General features: G+C 45.2%; 1 protein-coding gene across 3 annotated transcripts in view; it reads left to right on the top strand.

Annotated features, from left to right (window-relative positions):
• Positions 1-24,343, top strand: part of LOC126464854 (uncharacterized protein K02A2.6-like) — a 394,353-nt gene that overhangs the window by 362,356 nt on the left and 7,654 nt on the right. Inside the window, exon 2 of one of the 3 annotated variants that reach the window (XR_007585966.1) lies at positions 23,457-23,549. The exons of 1 other annotated variant lie outside the window; for it this stretch is intronic. The gene's annotated coding sequence lies outside the window, so the exon portion shown is untranslated. Of the gene's footprint in view, positions 1-23,456; positions 23,706-24,343 lie in introns of those variants that run through there. One more of the 3 variants, XM_050096263.1, reaches the window with a different exon arrangement.

Here is a 24,343-nt window from a genome sequence, read left to right as displayed (position 1 = left end):
CAGTCCCTAAGCTTACACACTACTTAACCTAAATTATCCTAAGGACAAACACACACACCCACGCCCGAGGGAGGACTCGAACCTCCGCCGGGACCAGCCACGCGGTCTTTCTTTTTTTTTTTTTTTTTTTTTTTTTTTTGCAAACATTCGATATGCGACCATGAGTGACCCGGCAGACGTCAATATGGTAACTGAATTCTTGCCATACCCGTCCCAGCATGGCATCGTCGACTGTGGCAGTCGCTTCCCGTATTCTCTCCCGGAGCTCTGTTACATCACGTGCTATAGGCTGTACATACACCTGATCTTTAACGTGTGCCCACAGAAAAAAGTCACACGGAGTGTGATCTGGTGATCGGGGAGGCCATTTCATGAAACAGTTGCCCCCTTCTCTTGCACGGCCGATCCATCGATGCGGCAGCTCCGTGTTCAAGTGCCCAGGAAATTCACGGTAAAAATCGGGTGGAGCCCCATCCTGCTGAAAGATGAACGGAGAGTCCGATTGTATTTGAGGCATCAGCCATTGCTGCAACATGTCCAAGTAGGAATATCCAGTGACAGTGTTCCTGGCGAAGAAGAATGGCCTGTACAGTTTTCGACGTGACAAGGCACAAAAAACATTTACCATTGGGGAATCACACTCAAATTCAATGCATTCTTGTGGATGTTTTGTACCCCTGGGCCGACAATTATGCCTGTGCACTTTCCCATTAGTGTGAAAAGTGGCTTCGACGCTAAAAATTAAGCGATCAACGACGCCAGCCCCATCCTCAATCAATTGTTGCAACTGCGAACAAAACTCAAAACCCTTTTCTTTGTCATCTTGATCTTCTGCACTAACTCCAATTTGAATGGTTTCATAGCTTCTGTCGTAGGACTTTCCACACCGTCATTGGAGCCATTTCGAGTTCACGGGATGCAGGACGGACCGATTTCTTTGGACTCCTTATGAATGTCTCTCGTACGCGCTCCACATTCACTTCACTCACTCTGGGACGCCCACTTCTCTTTGCTGGACACAAAGCAACCCGTCGTAACGAATTTGTTGTGCCAGTGGTAAATGACCTTCCCTGTTGGTGGCTTCTTACCGTACTTGGTTCTAAGCATCCGTTGAACTTCTGAAGCACACTTGTTTTTTCGAACTCCAACACACAGAAAGCTCGCACCGCACCTGAACTCGCCATGATTGCGACTAGCGCTGACTATTGGCCAATTATCAAACTACGCTCTGGCGGTATACATGAAAACAAAAAAAAACTTTCACGGTTTCTCTTCTAAATGACATGTATGATATCTGTACAATGTTTGGTTCTTGTGCAATGAATAATTGAAAGTGTTCCCGGATTTTATGTACACCCTGTATTGGAGATGTCTCGGTATTACAATTTAAGAATAACAAAAATCAAGTAATTCACATATGCGGACATTTATAGACTTACATGTCTAGAATGGCAGGAATGAGAGATGTTGTCGCCGGCCGCGGTGGACGAGCGGTTCTAGGCGCTGCAGTCCGGAACCGCGCGACTGCTACGGTCGCAGGTTCGAATCCTGCCTCGAGCATGGATGTGTGTGATGTCCTTAGATTAGTTGGGTTTAAGTAGTTCTAATTGATAGGGGACTGATGACCTCAGATGTTAAGTCTCATAGTGCTCAGAGCCATTTGAACCATTTGGAGATGTTGTCGCTAGTGGCCTTATAATAGAAGCCATCTGGGCATTTGCATGAAATAATTTAGGGAAGGTCGAAATCAGGATGTACAGGAAATATATTTTCTGTAGTGAATATGAACCACCGCCGGCTGTATAATGGACGACAATGAAAATTTACGCCGAACTGGAACTCGAAACCGGAATTTCCGCTCTACACGTGCGGTCACCTCAGTCGCTTTGGGTATTTGCGCGCGAATCAGGGCCAGGCCCAAACTTCCACACGTCGTCGTCCATGTGTCACAACCTGCACTCGCACGTTGCATACACTATGTGATCAAAAGCATCTGGACACCTGGCTGAAAATAACTTACAAGTTCGTGGCGCCCTCCATCGGTAACACTGGAATTCAGTATGGTGTTGGCCCACCTTTAGCCTTGATGACAGATTCCACTCTCGCAGGCATACGTTCAGTCAGGTGCTGGAAGGTTTCTTGGGGAATTGCGGCCCATTCTTCACGGAGTGCTGCACTGAGGAGAGGTATCGATGTCGGCCAGTGGGGCCTGGCACGAAGTCGGCGTTCCAAAACATCCCAAGGTGTTCTGTAGGATTCAGGTCAGGACTCTGTGCAGGCCCGTTCATTACAGGAATGTTATTGTCACGTTGGGATCATGTGGAATGGTGAATGTGTCTTCCAAATAGGACGCTGAGTGGTTGGCATTGGTGAGGTTTCTTGGAAGTGGCCTGTTGTGTAGGATGGGTTGGGCAGGACAGGGTTTGTTTCTGGAGAGTCTATGGAATGATTTCCAACACTTTGTAGAGTTTATAGGGGTTTCTTTTACTTTGGTAAGTGTAATGTGCTATTCCCGAAGTCGTTTGGCTTTTAAGTAACTGCAAACATGTTACTGGAGCTGTCGGTGGCGTGTGAACACGTCCTGGGAACGAGTATCAAAGAATTCTACATATGCAGACGGGATTCTTGGAGCATGGCAATAGGTCTTGGAGGGAGGGTAGGACGATCGCAGTAGAGAGTTTGGAGTGGGATATGGTTGTAAATTCGATCCGAGACGGTGTGCTGTAGAAAGTCAGCCTCACTTTGGATGTCGTAAGTATTTTGAAGATTTGGATCGTGGGTTTCGACTATTATATGAATTTGGGCACGGTACACATTCCAGTCTGCTTGGAAATAATCGTGGAGATGTCAGGGTTAATATTAGAGTTGGGACATGTTGGATTTGGTATGAGATCTGGAGAAGGAGAGTTAGGTGATCAGTCCCGTTGGGTCTATGACTCCTAATGTGGTGTACCTCAAGACGTTGGCGAAAAATGGCATCGGGGTGTGGTATCTGTGTCAAGACGGATGTGAACAGGGATACAGATATCTCGGTCATTGATGATGTTGATAAACTGACGCCACCGCCGCTTTTCGACGGGTGTGCACAAATGAAGGTTAAGGTCGGCTGCGAATATTATGTGGTCGGAAAAACGTGAGGGGTGAAATGGTTTTGGCGGATGTCGAGAGTGGCAAGTGTTAATGTGAGTTTTGGGAGGAAGATGGTGAGGACGAGGAGCTCAGTTGGAACATTTAGAAGCTGTCGGGGAGTAGAAGGGATATTCCGGAGATGAGCGATGGCTATTCTGTCACAGGCAATAGGATAGGTATTATCAGTGCGATGTAGAAGGTAAGGAGATATGAGGGCATGGATTTCGTGTTTTTGGAGAGTATGGATAAAAAATGTTTATTGGAGCGGAGGGGACAGATACTGTGCTATAGGATGTTGTATGTCTGCTGCACTATTTTCAGTGAAACAAGGAAGAGTTTGAGGGGTAGGTTAGACTATTTTCGAGACCATAAAATATGAAATGGACTTTATTTTTGGAATATGTGACGTAATATTGAGATGGCAGACGGTTCGGATGGCGAGGGAACGTGGAGCTTTCAAAAGGATGTATGTTTTGCAGGATTAATGTTACGAAATGGATTATACCTTCAAGGGTGGGTGGAGGACAGAGGGAATTGTTTGTGATGATTAGTGTATCGCCTGTGCGTATGGGGACGGTGAGTTCGGACTTTTGGAGAGAAGGTTTGGATATGCATTTGTGGCAGCAGGTGGGGCGAGGTTGGTCGCAGGTATTTCTGGTAGGTGGGGAGTTTATGTTCGGGTATTGTTTATGAAGGTGATTTTGTTTACAGTGACGGGGCTCTCGCGGTGTTCTGCTTGTATACAGGGTGTTACAAAAAGGTACGGCCAAACTTTCAGGAAACATTCCTCACACACAAATAAATAAAATATGTTATGTGGACATGTGTCCGGAAACGCTTAATTTCCATGTTAGAGCTCATTTTATTACTTCTCTTCAAATCACATTAATCATGGAATGGAAACACACAGCAGCAGAACGTACCAGCGTGACTTCAAACACTTTGTTACAGGAAATGTTCAAAATGTCCTCCGTTAGCGAGGATACATGCATCCACCCTCCGTCGCATGGAATCCCTGATGCACTGATGCAGCCCTGGAGAATGGCATATTGTATCACAGCCGTCCACAATACGAGCACGGAGAGTCTCTACATTTGGTACCGGGGTTGCATAGACAAGAGCTTTCAAATGCCCCCATAAATGAAAGTCAAGAGGGTTGAGGTCAGGAGAGCGTGGAGCCCATGGAATTGGCCCGCCTCTACCAATCCATCGGGCACCGAATCTGTTGTTGAGAAGCGTACGAACACCTCGACTGAAATGTGCAGGAGCTCCATCGTGCATGAACCACATGTTGTGTCGAACTTGTAAAGCACATGTTCTAGCAGCGCAGGTAGAGTATCCCGTATGAAATCATGACAACGTGCTCCATTGAGCGTAGGTGGAAGAACATGGGGCCCAATCAAGACATCATCAACAATGCCTGCCCAAACGTTCACAGAAAATCTGTGTTGATGACGTGATTGCACAATTGCGTGCGGATTCTCGTCAGCCCATACATGCTGATTGTGAAAATTTATAATTTGGTCTCGTTGGAATGAAACCTCAGCTTTAAAGGGAACATTTGCACTAAAATGAGGATTGACACATCGTTGGATAAACCATTCGCAGAAGTGTACCCGTGGATGCCAATCAGCTGCTGATAGTGCTTGCACACGCTGTACATTTTACGGAAACAACTGGTTCTCCCGTAGCACTCTCCACACAGTAACGTGGTCAACGTTACCTTATACAGCAGCAACTTCTCTGACGCTGACATTAGGGTTATCGTCAACTGCACGAAGAATTGCCTCGTCCATTGCAGGTGTCTTCGTCGTTCTAGGTGTTCCCCAGTCGCGAGTCATAGGCTGGAATGTTCCTAAGACGCTGATCAATTGCTTCGAACATCTTCCTGTCGGGACACCTTCGTTCTGGAAATCTGTCTCGATACAAATATACCGCGCCACGGCTATTGCCCCGTGCTAATCCATACATCAAATGGGCATCTGCCAACTCCGCATTTGTAAACATTGCACTGACTGCAAAACCACGTTCGTGATGAACACTAACCTGTTGATGCTACGTACTGATGTGCATGATGCTAGTACTGTAGAGCAATGAGTCGCATGTCAACACAAGCACCGAAGTCAACATTACCTTCCTTCAATTGGGCGAACTGGCGGTGAATCGAGGAAGTACAGTACATACTGACGAAACTAAAATGAGCTCCAACATGGAAATTAAGCGTTTCCGGACACTTGTCCACATAACATCTTTTCTTTATTTGTGTGTGAGGAATGTTACCTGAAAGTTTGGCCGTACCTTTTTGTAACACCCTGCATATGCTAAGACACCCCCCTGCGGGTCCGGGGATTAGAATAGGCCCGAGGTATTCCTGCCTGTCGTAAGAGGCGACTAAAAGGAGTCCCACCCCCTCAAGGGGGTCGTTAGCGCCTGCGTCCGGAGACGGACGGTTCCACGACCTCTATTTGCGGTCATTTTGCTTTTTCACTTCTCGTTTCTTCCTTCCTTTGGTTGGTTCCTTTCTTTGCTCTTTTCCACCTCACTGTCTTCCTAACTCTTTCCCTTGTCTTCTTCTCCTTGCCTTCTTCTCCTTGCCTTCTCCTTGCCTTCTCATTGCCTTCTTCTCCTTGCCTTCTCATTACCTTCTTCTCCTTGCCTTCTCTGGTCTCCGCCTCGGCGTTGGAGACAGTCTGTCCTCTGTCTCCCTCTCTCTCTTCTTTTTCCTCTTCTTCCTTCCTCCCTGTGCGTGCCTGAAGGCCGACCCACGCGTTCGCATGCGTAGCTGGTGACGGGAAAACGCGTAATTCCCCGCCCTGGGTAGACATGTAAGGCACGCACGTACCCCCTGGTAAAGGCCAGGCCCAGGGAGGGGTGATTGCCTGAGCTGATACCTTCTGACCATGCTGATTGGTCTCTCCGTCTGTTTCTCGGGAGGTGTGACCTGAGGTGTAAACATTCACCTAAGGCGGGAGTGCCCTCTAAGAGGGTCCCCACAAGGAAGGAGCACGCCATCGTAGATGCTGGCAATCATGGGGGATTCCTCCACAATGGATTTCACTCCATCTGTCTCGACTTCTGCCCAAAAACGGAAACGTGACCAGCCACCAGTGACAAAAGTACTACCGCCTGCCCCACAGTTCCTCGTCGTTTCTCGATCTGAGGACGGAAAGGATTTTTCCTCTGTCAACCCTTTCGTTATCCAGAAGGGTGTAGATGCCATAGCCGGATCTGTCAAATCTTGTACCAGGTTGCGTAACGGTACCTTATTACTAGAAACTGAGAGCGCCTTTCAGGCACAAAAACTGCTTCGGGCCACACTCCTGTACACGTTCCCTGTGCGGGTGGAGGCTCACCGAACTTTGAATTCGTCTCGTGGTGTGGTCTATACTAGCTCCCTCGACGGATTGACTGACGAGGAGATTCAATCATTCCTCACTGAGCAGGACGTGACGGCTATCCATAGGGTCATGAAAAAGGTCAACAAAGACCTTGTACCGACCCGGACACTTTTCTTGACCTTCGATAGTGTTAAGCTGCCATCGCGCATCAAGGCGGGCTACGAGGTTATTTCTGTTCGCCCCTATGTCCCGACACCTACGCGCTGCTACCAGTGTCAGCGTTTCAATCACACTCGACAGTCTTGTTCCAATGCGGCTAAATGTGTCACTTGTGGCAGGGATGCCCATGAGGGTGACTGTCCACCTCCGTCTCCTCGTTGTGTGAACTGTCAGGGTGACCATGCCGCATCCTCCCGCGACTGTCCTGTCTATAAGGAAGAACGCTGTATCCAAGAAATTCGGGTCAAAGAGAAAGTGTCCACCTCGGCTGATCGCAAGCTATTGGCTAGTAGGAAGCCCACACTGCTCCCAGCGGGGAAATACAGTACTGTCCTCGCCTCTCCTCGGACTACCAGGGAGGTGGCAACCCAGACATGCGATCTGACCTTCAGCACCACGGTCGTCCGTTCGGCCGGTGCTAAGATCGCCCGGTCGACGTCTCCTCTTCCTCCCGTCACCCCTCAGACACAAGCACCTTCATCAGCTTCTGCCAAGATGAAGACCCAGAAGTCAGATGCACGGGCCTTCAAGAAGGAACTGTCCCGTGCAGACTTCCTACGTACCTCGACCTCCCAGCCTTCGACCGGTACTTCCACCAAACGTCCTTCCAAGAAGGCTCATAGGAAGCACAGTTCTCCTTCTCCGCCACGGCGCATTTCTTCTCCTGCGCCACCCAGCGGTTGCCGCCCCAGGCCGTCATCCGTATCGCCTGGCCGCACCTCTGGTAGCCGAACATCTGGCCGTTCACCGGCGGAGGAAGGTCCCCCTCCCGGCCATCTTCCCAAGATGGCCGATGAACCTATAGACCCAATGGACGATGACTGTCCGCCTACTGATAGCGGCGGCAGTGCTCGCTCGAAGCCAGGCCCTCAGCGGCCTTCGAGGTGACCCCTTCTTTCATCTTCCTTTTCTTCTTACGATGGCACTTATTCACTGGAATATTCGCAGCATTCGCTCCAACCGAGAGGACTTGAAGTTGCTGCTCCGCTTGCACCGTCCGCTCGTCATAGCCCTCCAGGAAACGAAGCTATGCCCATGCGATCAAATTGCCTTGGCACACTACACCTCTGTGCGTTTTGACCTACCCCCTGTGGTAGGTATCGCGGCTCATGGAGGGGTTATGTTGCTGGTCCGGGATGATATTTACTACGATCCCATCACGTTGCACACCGGCCTGCAGGCAGTTGCCATCCGCATTACTGTCCCCACTTTTACATTTTCCATTTGTACCGTTTACACTCCATCGTCATCTGCCGTTACCAGGGCAGACTTGATGCAACTTATTGCTCAGCTACCTGCATCATTTTTGTTAACTGGAGACTTCAATGCCCACCATCCGCTTTGGGGCTCTCCTGCCCGAGGGGCTCCCTGTTAGCAGACCTTTTCAACCAGCTCAATCTTGTCTGCCTCAATACTGGCGCCCCTACTTTTCTTTCGGACACATCTCACACCTATTCCCATTTACACCTCTCTATATATACTCCCCAACTTGCACGCCGGTTTGAGTGGTATGCACTTTCTGATACATATTCGAGCGACCACTTCCCGTGTGTTATCCATCTCCTGCAGCATACCCCCTCTCCGTGCTCCTCTAGTTGGACCATCTCCAAGGCAGACTGGGAGCTCTTCTCTTCCAGGGCGACCTTTCAGGATCAAACCTTCACAAGCTGCGATCGTCAGGTCGCACACCTCACGGAAGTCATTCTCGCTGCTGCTGAATATTCCATCCCTCACCCTACTTCTTCTCCACGTCGCGTACCGGTCCCCTGGTGGACTGCATCATGTAGAGACGCTTTACGTGCTCGTCGACGTGCTTTACGCACCTTTAAACGCCACCCGACAGTGGCGAATTGTATCAATTATAAACGATTACGTGCTCAGTGTCGTCGTATTATTAAAGAAAGCAAGAAAGCCAGCTGGGCTGCTTTCACAAGCACCTTCAACAGTTTTACTCCTTCTTCTGTTGTCTGGGGTAGCCTGCGCCGACTATCTGGCACTAAGGTCCACTCACCAGTTTCTGGCTTGACGGTCGCGAATGACGTCCTTGTCGCCCCTGAGGATGTCTCCAATGCCTTCGGCCGCTTTTTCGCCGAGGTTTCGAGCTCCGCTCATTACCACCCTGCCTTCCTCCCCCGCAGACAGGCAGAGGAGGCTAGGCCACCTAACTTCCGCTCCTCGAATCGTGAAAGTTATAATGCCCCATTCACCATGCGGGAACTCGAAAACGCAATTGGCCGATCACAGTCCTCCGCTCCAGGGCCTGATTCTATTCATATTCAGATGCTGAAGAACCTTTCTCCTGCGGGTAAAGGTTTTCTTCTTCGTACTTACAATCGCATCTGGATTGAGGGACATGTTCCCGCATGCTGGCGCGAGTCTATTGTTGTACCGATTCCTAAGCCGGGGAAGGACAAGCACTTGCCTTCCAGTTATCGACCCATCTCGCTTACCAGTTGTGTCTGTAAAGTGATGGAGCGAATGGTTAACTCTAGATTGGTTTGGCTGCTCGAGTCTCGACGCCTACGTACCAATGTACAATGTGGATTTCGTAGGCGCCGCTCTGCTGTTGACCATCTGGTTACCTTGTCGACCTTCATTATGAATAACTTCTTGCGGAAGCGCCCGACCGCGGCTGTGTTCTTTGATTTGGAGAAGGCTTACGACACCTGTTGGAGGGCGGGCATTCTCCGCACCATGCATACATGGGGCCTTCGCGGTCGCCTCCCTCTTTTTATTCGTTCTTTTTTAATGGATCGACAGTTCAGGGTACGTGTGGGTTCTGTCCTGTCAGACACCTTTCGCCAGGAGAATGGGGTGCCACAGGGCTCAGTTTTGAGCGTCGCTCTCTTCGCCATCGCGATCAATCCAATAATGGATTGCCTCCCAGCTGATGTATCAGGCTCCCTTTTCGTGCACGATTTTACCATCTATTGCAGCGCGCAGTGTACACGTGTCCTGGAGCGCTGTCTTCAGCGTTCTCTTGACCGTCTTTACTCCTGGAGTGTCGCCAATGGCTTCCGTTTTTCTGCCGAGAAGACGGTCTGTATTAACTTCTGGCGCTACAAAGAGTTTCTCCCACCGTCCTTACGACTCGGTCCCGTTGCTCTCCCAATCGTGGAGACAACAAAATTTTTAGGTCTTACATTTGACAGGAAACTTAGCTGGCTCCACATGTGTCATATTTGGCTGCCCGTTGTACCCGTTCTTTAAATGTCCTCCGTGTTCTCAGTGGTATGTCGTGGGGACCGGATCGAACCCTCCTGCTTCGTCTATATTGGTCGATCGTCCGCTCCAAGCTGGATTATGGGAGCTTCGTATACTCCTCTGCACGGCCATCCATCTTACGCCGCCTCAACTCCATACAACATCGGGGTTTACGACTTGCGTTCGGAGCGTTTTATACTAGTCCCGTAGAGAGTCTTCATGCTGACGCTGGCGAATTGCCACTCACCTACCGGCGCGATATACTGCTTTGTCGGTATGCCTGTCGGCTACTGTCAATGACCGACCACCCGTCTTATCGTTCCTTTTTTGACGACTCTCTCGACCGTAAATACGGGTTGTATGTCTCTGCCCTGCTACCCCCTGGAGTTCGCTTTCGTCGCCTCCTTCAACACCTTAATTTTTCACTCCCTGCAACCTTTCGAGTGGGCGAGAGCCACACGCCACCTTGGCTCCAGGCTCAGGTCCGTGTTCACCTTGACCTCAGCTCGCTCCCAAAAGAGGTTACCCCCGGTTCGGTCTACCACTCCCGTTTTGTTGAACTTCGTTCAAAGTTCATCAATATGACCTTCATTTATACAGATGGCTCAAAGACCAATGACGGGGTCAGGTGTTCTTTTATTGTCGGGGCACAAAGTTTCAAATACCGGCTCCATGGCCATTGTTCGGTCTTCACAGCTGAGCTCTTTGCCCTCTACCAGGCTGTTCTTTACATCTGCCGCCACCGACATTCTGCTTATGTCATCTGCTCCGATTCCCTGAGCGCCATCCAGAGCCTCAGTGATCCGTATCCGGTTCACCCTTTCGTGCACCGGATCCAACGCTCTCTTCAGCAGCTGGTGGACGTCGGTTCTCCGGTTAGCTTTATGTGGGTCACTGGCCATGTCGGTATCCCTGGGAACGAAGCTGCAGATGCCGCGGTCAAGGCTGCGGTCCTCCAGCTTCGGACAGCTTCTTGTTGTGTCCCTTCATCAGATTGTAGCAGGGTCATTTGTCGGCGCATTTTATCGCTGTGGCATGCCGATTGGGCTGCACTTACAGACAACAAGCTTCGGGCCTTGAAACCTCTTCCCGCGGCTTGGACGTCCTCCTCCCGCCCTTCTCGGCGGGAGGACGTCGTTTTGGCCCGGTTACGCATTGGACACTGCCGGTTCAGCCATCGCCATCTGCTGACGGCTGCGCCGGCGCCGTTTTGCCCATGTGGGCAATTGCTGACGGTCCGCCACATTTTAATGTCCTGTCCGGATTTTAACACACTGCGTCTAGATCTTAACCTGCCATGTACTTTAGATGCCATTTTAGCGGATGACCCACGAGCAGCTGCTCGTGTTCTTCGTTTTATCAATTTGACAAACCTCTCTAAGGACATTTGATGATGCTGTTTTTTAATCCTATGCCTGTCAGTCTGTCTTTTATCGTGTTTTCCCTTTTAGTTGTTGTTTTAAACTTGTGCCTCGCGGTGCATTCTTAACGTAGTCAGGGCGCTAATGACCATTGAAGTTGTGCGCCCTAAAACCACAAAAAAAAAAAAAAAAAAAAAGATGCTAAGACAGTGTCTAGGAGTTTCCGCAGAAGGTCGAAGTGACGCATGCGCGGAAGGGAAGTTGGGGAAGTTAGCCAGCTCACAGCAGCCCCGTTTCATCGCGGGACCAAATACCGTCACTTGGCACGAGAGGGCATTGTTTAAACTGCCACTCCCGCCTCCCTGCAAACGTCAAGTCTCCGCCTTTGCTTGCGCTCGATGTTCAGTGCTTTGTTTATTGACGCGACCTGTCGAACGTGTCTACAGGGAATGGTGCAGCAATCTTAACTATAACATACGGCGTAAGAACTGTGATCATAAGAAGTTCCGAATCAATTCGCATTATCCAGGATGACAAAATCTATAATGTGTATCACGCCTTGTCAGTGACAGCTGGTTTGGAAACCGATGGGATCTTGTGCTGTCACTCAGTGCAGCTCCATATTAACCATTTAAAATTACGTGAAACATTGTATCTTGTTACTGTTGGAAAGTCAGCAGTTATGCCAAAATTTTGTATATAGTAAAACAGTCCCTACCGCATAAAGATGTTTATTTATTTACTGATGAACGGTTTCGACCACGGTTCTCGTTATCATCAGACCGCTTACTTCATGGGAGTCTGCTGAAGCTGGCGAGAACCACTGCAGCGGTTATGTGCCTCCTAGAGTGTTAAAGGTGTTTCAAGGTGTTAGCGTAACGTCTCCTTTGGGTGACTTCTGTCCAGCGTGCTTATGTTCTTGAAACAGCTTTCGCAAATGATCGTGTTGTGGCCACTGGCGAAGTGAATCATAACTGTCAGTCGTGTAAGGTACTTAAGTGGGAGTATAAACGTCCAGGATCGTGTTGTAGTAGAGGGAAGATCCATATTTAGACCGTTACATAGTTTTCTCGAAATCTTTACAAGTTTGTTAATAATGAATACAAGGCGTGACAAAGCGTGACTAGCGCATCATTCCGGTTTCTCGAGTGGTTGCCGCTCCAACTCGCCTAGCTATTCCCTATACGTAAATGTCGTAAGCAGCAAGTTACCAAAACTTTCATTGCTATTTGGTTGTTTGTCTCAAATTATTGTACTTACATTAATGAGATATTTAAATATTTACGTTAGATTTGTTTAATCTGATCCTGACAAAAACTATGCAGATTTCAGTTTTCGTCGTAGCGAGACGAAGCTGATGTACAATTGGTTTCTGCATCACGCTGAGCAGATTTAATGTACTTCGTTGTGATGAGGCGAAACAAATATTTTATTTGAAGAGCGAAGCTTGCGAGTTATGCTTACAGATTTTGTGGCTTTACTTTAGAAATTGCTGCAACTCTATATGTTGTGGATAGCATGGACGGATAATTTTGTTAACTTCACATTCCTGTTTTAAGATCACTTCCAGCGCTTTTAAAGCTAATTTTCTTTGAACGGTTAAACAATATGATATCCCGCTCTAGAGATTTAAAATCTTTGAAATGACTCTGAAACTCATTAGACACATCATCAATAATTAAAAATTTGAACACTGATTTAAAAAGGGAGTTGTTCAACCTATTTTCAGATTCCTTAGTGTCCAATTTTACTTCTTCATTCAAAAACTTAAAAAGTTCTCTTCAGAGCGATAGAAAAACTAAGAATTTTCCTGCACTCACGCAACGCGTTCTGGAATGAACTTCCTCTAAAAACTGTTTAAATTTTCGGTGAGATAGTGATCAATTTGCTCTTCATATTATATTCGAAATTTTCGTTACATCTTTCATCTTGGACAACGTTCTGACTCTTTTCCCACATAGTTCTTACCCTTACAATGCAATGGAAAGTTAAGCAATTTATTCCACGTTTTCTTAACTGACAAACAAAGCCATTTTCGCTACCGACCATAGCTGGTCATCATCGGAGCAAGTTGCACAGCACTTTTTAAAACCACCAATGTTGCCAACACACTTTGTAGCTGCGTCAAAAACATCCAAACTTGTTGTTATGAGTAACGAAACTACAGCAAGTAACTATTCATGTACAGAAAAGTGGTCCATTAACAGGCGAATAGAAATTAATAGTTGACCAATCTCTGTTCCATTAGAAATCTCGACCACACACAAGGAATAATATAGACAGTTTGCAGTTAACAGAGACCGGATTATATGCATTTGCATGTTGCATATTTGTCTCCTTTTCACCGGTTGTTGCATGTTTTAACCAAAAACTAGTGACGATACATATTTTCTCTCTATATTTACAACATTTTAAAAATTTAGACGAGCAGTCTCTGGCTTGATGTAGATTTGATGTCTCACTGATTGATTGCGATCCAGAACTGCGTGCAGTCGCTAACCGCGAAGCCACTTCCTAGCGAAATCATCACAGAAGAGGAACAGAAACAGGCAGACAGAGTCAATGCTCCCGCGCCCGCGACCCCGGTTAATCCCCTCCGCTGTCATACCGTACGCGTCGGCAACAATTAAATTAAACTACGCAAGCTTTTAGTCGCACGTCCATTCTTTTAGTTTAGCTTTCTATTTAGTTGTACAAGGCTGAGAGTGTTTACGACTTCTATTGTGTAGCATGTTGTGCGCCATGCCGCCCGAAAAAAGAAACACCGTGGATAGCCGAATGGTTCAAATGGCTCTGAGCACTATGGGACTTAATTGCTATGGTCATCAGTCCCATAGAACTTAGAACTACTAACCTAAGGACATCACACACGTCCATGCCCGAGGCAGGATTCGAACCTGCGACCATAGCGGTCGCGTGGCTCCGGACTGTAGCGCCTAGAACCGCTCGGCCACTTCGCCCGGCGTGGATAGCTGACCATCCTGCAACATTTACACATGGCGGAATTGTTTTATATTGTTGAATTTGCGAGAAACAGTTTCGTGCAAAAAAAAAGTTTCAAATGGACCAACATGTCAAGACAAGTATTCATATCGCAGGAATGCAGGAGAAAGGACCACGGCAACAACGACTGACAACAGGTAGTTGTAGTAGCATGGATTTGTCCAAAGGTAAACAAAAAAGGCGATTTAACATGGACCTGTATGAAGCGTTCATTGCAAGCAGTGTTCCTCTTCACAAAATTACAAACACTATCCTCGAAGGCTTCCTGCTCAAATATTGCTTAAATCAAAATATGCCAGACGAATCAACAGGGGTAAAAAATTACTTACCGATTATTTACATAAATGTTCTGGAAGAAATACGCAATGAACTCAAGAACATCATTACCTGGATTTCAGATGACGAAACTACAGACACTTGTGGTCGTTACATTGCAAATTTAATTGTTGCTGCTTTAAAAGAAGAGCCTCCTTCTTCCTTTTTAGCGGTCTACAAAGAACTTGAAAAAGTAAATAATTCTACGATCGCCAAATTTGTGAATGCGGGTATTAGAAAAATATTTCCGGAACCTTCTGAAGATAGCCGGCCGGAGTGGCCGTGCGATTCTAGGCACTACAGTCTGGAACCGAGCGACCGCTACGTCGCAGGTTCGAATCCTGCCTCGGGCATGGATGTGTGTGATGTCCTTAGGTTAGTTAGGTTTAATTAGTTCTGAGTTCTAGGCGACTGATGACCGCAGAAGATAAGTCACATAGTGCTCAGAGCCATTTGAACCATTTCTTCTTCTGCAGATAAAATGGTGTTTGTGTTTATTTCAGATGTTGCTCTCTATATGATCAAAGTAGGAAAAGCCCTCCGGGTATTTTATCCCAATTTGATTCTTGTGATAGCCGGCCGCTGTGGCCGAGCGGTTCTAGGCGCTTCAGTCCGGAACCGCGCTGCTGCTACGGTCGCAGGTTCGAATCCTGCCTCGGGCATGGATGTATGTGATGTCCTTAGGTTAGTTATGTTTAAGTAGTTCTAAGTCTAGGGGATGATGACCTAGGATGTCAAGTCCCATAGTGCTTAGAGCCATTTGAACCATTTTGATTCTTGTGGTGAGCTTTGTTCATGGAGTACATCGCCTTGCTGAAGAAGTACTTTCCACGTTTATGAATATAAGTCAACTGATTTTATCCACAAAGAAAGTGTTTCTAAAGCCTCCTGCTCACATAAAGACGTACAAAGAAAAACTACCAAATGTGCCTTTACCTCCTGCACCAGTGGCAACTCGTTGGAATACGTGGGTCGAAGCTGAGTTGTTTCATAATGAACATTTCGAGGCCATTAGAGGGGTAGTGGACGACTTTGATAGTGCAGAGGCTTTAGCTGTTTGCCGCTGCAAGGAATCTTTTAATGATTCCGGTATTAAAAAAGACAATGCTGTGATCATCACCGATTTTTCCCATATACCTCGAATTACTAAAAAGCTTGAAACTTGGCGTTGAGTGAATGTATCCAGTTAATGAACAAAATTATTCTATTGAACTACTCATTGCCGGAGGTATTCGCAAGAAAACTTAAAGAAAAGTTTAAAAACATTTTAAACAATAACCCAGGCTTGTAATCCCTTGTCCCAAATTGACAGTTTTGTTAATTGGAAGGGTGAACTTTTTTTTAACAGAAATAATAAATGTCAACATAGCACCCAAATTCAAATACCGTCCCGTTACCTCAGTTGATGTAGAACGGTCCTTTTCTGCTTATAAAAATGTTTTTGAGTGGTTGATGACACAATCTTACTACCGAACATTTGGAACAGTACTAGGTTTATGTTTACAACGGTAGAAAAATATATGAATTGTAAATGCTTTGGTCTAATAGAATTAATTAAAAGTTAATGCTGTTAAAAAGATCATGATTGTATGTTGTTTTTTAAATAAAATACTACGTAGATTTTGAGCATGTCCCTCTGTCTGTGGTATATTTCGAAGTTGGTCCTGTACATATCGATTGTTTTGCTACGACTCACTCGCATTGCATCCGCTTCTTACCGACAACAATAGCAAAGAAGGGACAACTCTTGAAATACGGTATGCGCTCCCATTTTGCAAACTTTTGGAAAATAATCCCAGAAAGGCCTAACCTCTACCAGAAAGTATTCAGAAAATTAAATCAGCGTTCTAAACGTACCGATTTTTCGCGTGGCCGGCGCTCTTCCTCGTAACTGATATGCACAGGTTCGACTTTGAGACAAAACGCACGCAGTAACTACCATCTTTTTTAATTATTTGACCTTTCATATTTCGATACTTTTCATGCATTTTAAGCATTCTTCATCCATATTTTCAGGTTTTCATGAGGCATATAATCCGGTCTCTAGTAATTAAATTGTTTACTTTCTTTTTCATGCTATGTGCCAAATCAAGAATTTGATTTTTTACAGTGTTACGTGGTGAAGCACCTCTTTTAAGCGTTCAGAGGCATCGCCGTAACCACATGCTTTTGTCATTCCTATTGTCCATTCATTCACGAGTTCGCCGCCGCTGAAGCATATTTGGACTTTTGCTAATTTTGAGCAAGCCACATAAGATGCAGTTAAGCTCTTTTCTTTAAGACTTAACAGTTCAGGCAGTTCTTGCATGTCTTTCTATAATTGAACCACTGAAGTGCATCGTTCGTCATGAGAGTACCGTCCGCGTGTTGCTCCATGGAGCGCAGAAAAAGTCGAACAAGATTGCTGCCACAGATTTACGAAATTTTTTACGTTTTAAACGCTTGGGTTGCGCGTCGGAATTGTGTACAAAGAAGTATTTAATCTCCCACGCTTCACTGAAAACACTGTTTTCGTTATTCTTTCTTTTCGACATTCTAGAGAACTTTAATAGAAAAATAGCCATAGTAATAACCAAAATCAAAATCAGAACAATAGCCACAGTAATAACCAAACAGTCCGCAGCTCGTGGTCGTGCGGTAGCGTTCTCGCTTCCCACGCCCGGGTTCCCGGGTTCGATTCCCGGCGGGGTCAGGGATTTTCTCTGCCTCGTGATGACTGGGTGTTGTGTGCTGTCCTTAGATTAGTTAGGTTTAAGTAGTTCTAAGTTCTAGGGGACTGATGACCACAGATGTTAAGTCCCATAGTGCTCAGAGCCAATAACCAAACTGACAATATCAAGGAGAGTAAATCTGAACAAAACACCGAGAGCAAGCGGAGTAACGAAACAGCGATGCACTTTCGAAGTGGGACAGCCAGTGAAAGTGCGACATCCTATGCTTTGAGGAAACAGTTGAAGAGACATTGCCGAACTCGACCGCTGATAAACAAGCGAACCGGAGGCTGCGTCAAGGTCGTGACGTCACCGCGCGAGTAGTGTTTGAGAGCGAAGCGATCGTTGGAGGGAAATAGCTTGCGAGCCAAGCTGTGGCAGGCCTGATGTACGCCCTGATCTCACATACTTTACGGTCAACACCAACAATTATTTCCAAATGGCGTCCTTTAGCGATATTTCGACTGAGTGTCTTCATATCACACTGTGGGTTGCAGCAAATTATTGGTGCTCTTCAGCCAAATAAATATATTCATATACCTTTTTTACAGCTGAAAGATCAAAATAATACCATTGAAATACAATACAAATTATTCTTTTTTTGTAAATAAATATATACATATAGTATTTTTACAGATCAAGGTAAAATTATAGGGTTAAAATACAATAAAAGTTATTCCTTTTGACAATGACAATGGTGTAGCTGGTGCTAAGACGATGACGATAGCGATAATGATTACGACGATGACGAATCGGGCAAGTCCCTCGAGGTCAGCTCCAAGAAAATTCTGTGTAGGTAGGGACGAATGGAGGATAGAAGGATGAGGGGCAGTAAGGCAAGATGTGGGAAGATGGACGTACACTGCCTGACGAAAAAAGTCAATCACGCGGAAGACATAGTCGGATGTCAAAGTAACTTCATATACGTACACACCATCGGCAGTTATGTAAACAATTACGGCTGCAAATCTCTGTGACAAGTAGAGGACACTAGAGTGCGTTAGTGTTGTTCGTGTTTAGCGTTGAGCCCAGGCCTGGTAGATTTGTGAACAGAGTCGTCTGATTACTGTGAAAGAATACAGACATGCCTCCAACACATGTGACACAGATGTTAAGTCCCATAGTGCTCAGAGCCATTTGAATCATTTTGAACCAGTTACGACAGTTGTGGCCAGCTTGCTTCAGTGGAGGATACAACAGCTTCATGACACCTTTCATAACCTAATCAGTGCATGCATCCATGCCAGAAGGGGTGCAGGATCATAATGGTAAGTGGGCTCATACTGCCAAGTTTTTTACCACTCGATTTTGTAATCAATGAAGTAACATCACATGTCCTCTCGGCATGTGAAGTCTATTTTTTTTCTTCTGCCATACGTTTTCCCCCTTCTCAAATGGCTCTGAGCACTATGGGACTTAACATCTGTGGTCATCAGTCCCCTAGAACTTAGAACTACTTAAACCTAACCAACCTAAGGACATAACACACATCCATGCCCGAGGCAGGATTCGAACCTGCGATCGGAGCAGTCACGCGGTTCCAGACTGAAGCGCCTTTAACCGCACGGCCACACCGGTCGGCTCCCCCTTCTCCGATAATATTCCGTTGCAATTTGACGTCACTCTGACCAGTGGTGTTATTTCTAGAGCGTTTTGAAAATTTAACTTTAATTATAATCACCCTATATATAGAAATCTAAATCTCTGTGATCGAAAGCTGGTGAAATAGTGCTTGCATTTAGTCTCCAGCTAAAATAGCACTAATGTTGAGATATACTTTGTACAGAACAAATGACACAAATGTATGTTGACTGACATGACAACTAATTATAGCTGTCTTCTTTGTCTACAATTAACAAAAAATTCAGTCAAGCTACGCGAATGAACTACTACATCTTCTTACAGTTGACAATATTAACTCCAACGAATGCAAATAAAAAGGAAGTGCAAGGCTTCGTGTTAAGGAGAATGGGCATTATTCGAATAAATTTCGATCTGGATCATTACTCGATTAAGTAGAATAATTATTGCAGCATGCTCTTTACATATGTATAACGTATTTTCTTTAGTGTACCACAATGGCAAATCTTGGCAAATCAAATGAAGTTTCTATTTAGATGTTTGAAAAAAGGAGTTGTTTTCAAAACTAATTTACAAGCAGCAAAAAGTGCATTGTTTTAATAAATGACATATGAAGCAATAAATGTCAAGGGACTTCAAATTTATGTATTATGCGTAAAGTTTATTATTCACAGATGACAAATACATGCTTTTATTCTTTACGACTATTCTCTGTTTCAGATTGCTGCCAACCTCAGCGACCTCAAAGATGTCCACTATAATTGCTTGACGAAGTGTTGTTGGTTCTCTGTGTGAGCAGACGAATAATTGACTAATAATAGTAATTTTATTTAAATTTGAATGCATTTCGCATTATGAGACACGATCACAAATGTCGCTAAACGTTTCAAATGTCATTTTTCGTTTACTCATTGCGTTTTATTACAACAACGTTAATTAGTTTGACGTTCTTTGCTAATAACAAGTACCGCATTTGAAGACGAGCCTCTCTCTTATGCATATTCACCAACAGATGTTGCTTCCATGTCAAAATTTTATAACATATCAGCTGACTGCTACGAGTCGCGCACATCCATGATTTGTCGATAGTAGAAGACAAACAATAAAACAGTTCCCCTCCCACATCCTCTAACCTAGCAGTGCTTGCGCTACTTACCCCTCTGCCCCTGAAGTAAGCGGCCAACTTTACTTACCTCACGGTCGAATTCACCAGTGTCAAAAGTAAGCACATTTTAAAATAGTATTGTCTCTGTGAACACTTCCGTTTCTGAGCACGAAACTTGGTCTTAAAAAGCTCGTAAAGCTAATTTTCGTTTCTGATTTCCGCTGTTAGTTGCTAGATGCGTATTACTAGAAAATACACCTGACAACAGCGGGCCACACGAATACTTGCATTGGGCTGCAGTTCCTGTATTTTAATTTTGAATAATCGGTATTTTTCGGTATTTGTTGGTCACAGTTATCACAGGCGTTATAATAATCGAGTAATAAAACCGAAACATCAATTAGCCATAAGAGCTGTGCTGAAGTTTTTAGTTTTTAAATAAACCTTTTTTTTAAAAAAAAGAGTAATTATTATTCGAAAAATTTCCATTGATTTGAAGTATTGCTTTGTATTTGAAAATAAGAAAAGCGAACAGTGCTGTTTCAATAACAATGCCGACACAGATGAGCAACAAAGTCGTGACAGAAGAATTGTTGTAGCATTGCAGAGGCAATAAATAATGTCCCTGTTACCGTGTGCCGTGGCTTAAACTAGGCGTGTACGTGTGGTGTGCAAGCCTCATCACCATTTGGTCTATACTGAAGTTTCTCGCTGTTGTCGCCGAACATCCGTCATACTGCAGAGTGGCAAAAAAGCTAGTCATTTTATGACATAGCAATGAAGAGCAATGTTTCATTTGCTTTAAAAGATTGAAGATTTCTCTACCATTTCTATGAAATAATAAAAGAGGCAGGAAAGCATGGCAACAGTAATAAGTTTTCATGGCAGGCTATTCAAGAAAAATTGAAAGTTGCTGATCTGCTTAACAACAATTCGTTCTTGGTAAACGATAAAAATAGAAAGTAACTGATCTGCTGCCTATGTATACATAATATGCCTTTATCTGCTTGTAGCTCTTAAAAACGGACAAATTAACACGAAAAACAAAACTAAAAGAATTAGAAGCAGTAGTAGAATACTGGTGATTTTTTTAAATATTCAACCACTTATCTCTTTTCGAGAAAAGCAGAAAATCGTGGACGGACTAAGTTTTGTTGAGTTTAATTTAATAATTTGATTCTGTCTATCTTGAAAACGAGAGAGTCAAATTTTTTTTCGACTTCTACGTTTATTACAGAAAATAATAAGAACAAAAGACCAAAAATCGGTTATTTCAGAAACTGGTCATTTTGGCTTTAACAGTCAGGTTTAAGTGGGGTAGAAAAAAAGATATAACCAAAACCCGATTCTTTCAGCGGTAACTACCATCCCTAGTGGGATGCCGCTGTTTTTATTGAGGGTGTTATTAGCTGTTTTGTTCTATAGATCTTCTGTTATTACGCTATATCTGAAGGAGTTAAGCACTTTGTTGATAGACATTTAGTGAAATGTAATTTCATGTTCATTTTCCAAACGTGTTCAGCTAAAATCAATTTGTCTAGCCGGCATAGTCGTAGGCGCCTCTTATGCTCAATCCGGTTCTCTGTCATGCGCTGTCCACACCCTCATGGACCACTATCAGTACGCTTTCAGCCGCTACTACCCACAGCGACTACCACCCAGCTAGGAACCAACGGCGTCTGCAGAAATATTTCCAAGAGGGGGAGCAAGAGGGAGGGGGAGAGAACGCAAGACTCTAAAATTGCTATTTTTGATGTCAATGAGTTGGTCAGTTTCGAGACGTGTTATGCCGCACGAATTAAATTTTGCAGGCGATAAAAAAAAAAAAAAAAAAAAAAAAAAAAAAAAAAGGCTTATGTCCAAGAGAACAGATGGTTATCCAGTCACTTGTGGAAGTATATGAGAATTCTGTAATGAACAAGAACTCTGGACTCCAGATTACAAGTGAAGAAGTGAAGGGGACAAATGCCCCGTCTTACCTCTCCCCTCTCCCCCCTCCCCCTCCCTAGTGGACACTTAGACTATTAAGTGCACTGTCTTAATGACCTAAGATTTATTTGTATATTAAGGTGGATAATGAGCCAGTCCTGTCAGTCTCAAAGAGAAACTCAAAACATTTACCTCTTTACAGGAAGACTTAGAAAAACCTTGGCTAAAAGTTAAAGTCTCGTACACGACTAGAGACTAACTCGAGAGACGTTGTATACGGACAGTCCCCATTGTATCGCCATAGTCCCTGCACAAAGTCGCGCATTCACACCTTGGAATCAATCAGTTGGAGTACAGATATATGCACACGTTGAACAATACAGCTTACAACTGGGATCAATCGACAAAGATCGGGTAAATAACAACAATGACGGTTTATTTTTGAGTCATCAGTCTTCTGACTAGTTTGGCGCGGCTCGCCACGAATTCCTTTTCTTTGGCAGCCTTTTCATCTCAGGTTAGAAACTGCAACCAACGTCCTCGTCCGGCCGAAGTGGCCGTGCGGTTAAAGGCGCTGCAGTCTGGAACCGCGAGACCGCTACGGTCGCAGGTTCGAATCCTGCCTCGGGCATGGATGTTTGTGATGTCCTTAGGTTAGTTAGGTTTAACTAGTTCTAAGTTCTAGGGGACTAATGACCTCAGCAGTTGAGTCCCATAGTGCTCAGAGCCATTTTTTTCGTCCTCGATTATTTAATGGATGTATCCCTATCTCTACAGCTTTTACTCTGTACACCTCCCTCTATACCATGGAAGTTACTCTCTGATGTCTTGACAGACGCCCTGTCATCCTATCCCTTCTTCTTATCAGTGTTTTCCTCATATTCCTTTCCTCTCTGATGCTGTGCAGAACCTCCTCATTACTGGCCTTATCAGCCCACCTAATTTCCAACATTCGTCTGTAGCACCACGTCTCAAATTCTTCGATTCTCTTCTGTTACTCTTTTGCCACTGTCCATGTTTCACTACCACACAATGCTGTGCTCAAAACGTACATGTTCAAAAACTTCTTCGCCGACTCTATGGTTGACACCAGCAGACTTCTCTTGGCCAGGAAGGCCCTTTTTGCAAGTTCCAGTCTGCTTTTTACGTCCCCCCTGCTGCGTGCATAATAAGTAATTTTGCTGTCTAGGCAGCAAAATTCCTTGACTTCGTCTGCTTCGTGATCATCAATCCCGAGAAGCTTTTTAGCAGCCATTTCTGCTACTTCTCATTACTTGCGTCTTTCTTCAATTTACTCTCAATCGATATTCTGTACTCATTAGACTGTTCACTCCATTCAGCAGATTCTGTACTTCATCTTCACCTTCACTAAGAGTAGTAATGTCATCAGCGAACCTTATCATTGATATCCTTTCACACTGAATTTTAATCCCACTGACAGTACAAAATTAACTATTATAACATGTTATATTAACATATGGATAATTAATTAATTTAGTGAATGTATGAGCATACAATTTTTACTCACTGTGGTGTCACCGCCAGACACCACACTTGCTAGGTGGTAGATTAAATCGGCCGCGGTCCATTTAGTACATGTCGGACCCGCGTGTCGCCACTGTGTGATCGCAGACCTAGCGCCACCACAAGGCAGGTCTCGAGATACGATAGGGCACTCGCCCCAGTTGTACGACGACATTGCTAGAGACAATACGGACGAAGCCTTCCTCTCATTTGCCGAGAGACAGTAGAATAGCCTTCTGCTAAGTCCATGGCTACGACCTAGCAAGGCGCCATTAGCCTTACATAGTTTGAGAATTATAGTATAAATGTCTCAAGAAGAATGCTGTAGTCATCAACTAATAAAGTTAAGTATAAAGCAGCTACGTACTTTTCTTGCTACCATTCAATAGTTATCCTGTTCCAGAATTCACGCCCGTCTGCGTTAGTCTAGCGTGCATTTTCAGCCATGTCGATCTACAAGGTGTTGGCCCAGCTGCCGACACATCACATGGCGACGAGTCTACAAAGGATCTTGTGTTTTACTTTGCCCTAATTTATTTGTGTCATGGCTTCGCCACATTCTCCAGATGTACTGTCCGAATTTTATCGCTTGCAGAATCAGCAGACGCAGGCGTTATTGGATGCCCTTGGACAGCTCGTCCAGGGTCAACGTGCACTGCCACACGATGCGGCAGCCGCCGCTTCACCGCTACCGCAGCCACAACCTGCCGTTGCACCACCATTTCGAAGTTTTAATGAAACCCACGAGACTTGGCGGGAATGGTCCCGCCAGTTTGCCTTCCACCTCGCCGCCTACAGAATTCAAGGTAATGAGCGGCAGCCGTTTTTGCTTTCTTGTGTTGGTGTGTCCACCTACCGTGTGATAGTGAAATTGTTTCCCCGACGCGACGTAGCAACTCTGTCCTACGAGGAAATTTTGTCTGC

This window comes from Schistocerca serialis, chromosome 1 (genome assembly GCF_023864345.2).
Source record: "Schistocerca serialis cubense isolate TAMUIC-IGC-003099 chromosome 1, iqSchSeri2.2, whole genome shotgun sequence".
In the NCBI taxonomy this organism is placed as follows: Eukaryota; Metazoa; Arthropoda; class Insecta; order Orthoptera; family Acrididae; genus Schistocerca; species Schistocerca serialis.
The sequence above is the reverse complement of the archived record's forward strand: the minus strand, read 5'-3'. Positions and strand labels throughout refer to the sequence as shown.